This window comes from Olea europaea, chromosome 8 (assembly GCF_002742605.1).
Source record: "Olea europaea var. sylvestris chromosome 8, O_europaea_v1, whole genome shotgun sequence".
In the NCBI taxonomy this organism is placed as follows: Eukaryota; Viridiplantae; Streptophyta; class Magnoliopsida; order Lamiales; family Oleaceae; genus Olea; species Olea europaea.
The window spans coordinates 12,273,397-12,275,602 of NC_036244.1; positions in this window are offsets into that span (position 1 = coordinate 12,273,397).

The following is a 2,206-nucleotide window of genomic DNA, read 5'->3' on the forward strand; positions in this document are numbered from 1 at the left end:
GGGAGGGAGAGAGAGAGAGAGGAGTAAAAAAGAAAATAGAAACAAATATAATAGGTAGGGGAAAAATAATTTTTTTTAATCATGGCTCTGTAGTTCATAAAATGGAAAGAAAAGAGAAATATTGAAAAAAAAAATACATATTAAAAAAATAATTTTGTGAAAGCCTCTCAGAATTTGAGGTGAATAAAAGACAAATTTTGACATTTTACTTTTATACTTTATGCTTAAAAGCTAGTACCCTATACATTCTTATAAAAATCTTTTAAAAGTAAAGTCTATTAAATACACCAATACTTATAGAGAGTTTTAAAATGTCTATATTAAATACCATTAAACCTTTTAAATCTTAAAAAGTTTTAATTGAATACACTCCTTGAAATGAGTAATTATCTATTTTTTTTATCGCTTGAAAATTGATTTAACGTTTTACCTCCTAGTTTGGTGCATCATAAATGCTGATAAAAAATTAAATTTATGTCAACATTAATTTTAATCATACATTTTATGGGATTCACAAATTATTAACTAGACATTTCATCAACTTTGATCAGAATTTACTAAAAAATTATCTTTTATTAAAACCAAACAGGGCCTTAATCTAATATCTTATCAAACTAGGCCAACAATAAATTTGAACAAAATTAAGGATAGAAATTTTCACATGGAATATATCATAAATGCAGGCAAAAGTGGTTTGAGTTCAATGTCCGGATGAAAAAAACAGCAGCTTAGTCCTTTACCCCTCGACAAGTCTCCGAAGAGGAATTTAATTCCACGTTTATTAGCCTGCTGCACTTACTTTTCTTTAAAATTCTAAAAATACTTCATTTGTGTATTTTTCATATTTTTACATATATTACTTTTTCTTTTTTTTTTGATAACTTAGGTGTTCAAATTTCGCCTGACTAATTCTTAGGAGTTGCGGTCTTCCCCCCGGTTCACCACCCAGGTACATTCGGTTGCGGTCACAGTTTATACACACTTGAGCCATACATTTGTGATGTGGTTTTCCTCCCTGTAGATCTTCCATTACGATGTGTGGATAGGACTCCCAGGAAAACTTCCACGGGAAAACTAGGCCCACTACCACAAAAAAATTAAGAAATTTGAATAATACCCTATTAATTGATTAATACATTTAATCGCGTAAATGATATGTTCTAAACTCCCACAAACCCAAATCTCAAATCAGATTCCTGATTCTAGACAACTCCCAAAGAGAAACCCTCCTCACCAGAATTAAGCCCTATTTTTCAATTTTGCTATCCAATTGACCGTTAATTATAATTATGTCATCAATTTAGTAGGTTGATGATGAAATTAATGAGAGGAAATTGGAGATAATTTGTTAATTCTTGATGACATGTTAATTATTAATTGATTGGATAACAAAATTACACTGTAAATCTCAACTCTCCTCACCCAATGGTGGTACAGGAGCCTTACCTACTGGCTGGCATGGTTATGACGACGGTGTTGGAGGCTTTCGCAAAGGATACCATCACTACATGGTTCAAAGGGAAGATCTGATGCACGATCTTTACATAATATGTTTTGATTTTGGAGTCATTATTGAACTTGGTTTGCATTACTTGTAAGGGCCTATAAGAACAATGGTTATCTTGTTGTTTCTTGTAATGGTGGACTCTATCAAATGCGAGCAACAATGAGTTACCTTCACTTAGTAATGATGGATACAACTGTTTTCAATAATTGATTTTTTCTTATAATATGTTATAAGTTTCTTGCAATGGTGGACTTTATCAAATGTGAGCACCCTTTGGCAACAACTATTCAGATGCAATAAGATGAGTGGTAGACAGCAAGAAAATATTGCATCCTTGTCTGCGATCACTATTAAGAGCTAATTTTATTTTGTGTTTGCAATTTTCAAATGTAAACGTGAAGATAAAGGACAAACTCCTTGCCACGTGATTTTGTCAAATTCTTGTTTATCGACATCGTGAAGGAAAAGTGACATGTTGTGTCATTTTTAATTTATATTTAACACTTCTTTGATTTTTTGCCATTTTTTTAAATTTCTGTAATTCCCAACTTACATGTTATTATGTTCCTAAACAAGTGAAGCTTAATCACAAAAAAGACAACATGTAGAAGAAATCAACCATTCCTGAGACCTATTATAAGGTTTTGTTTTGGTATTTGAATTTTTTTTTTTTTTTTTTTTTTTTTTTTTTTTTTTTTT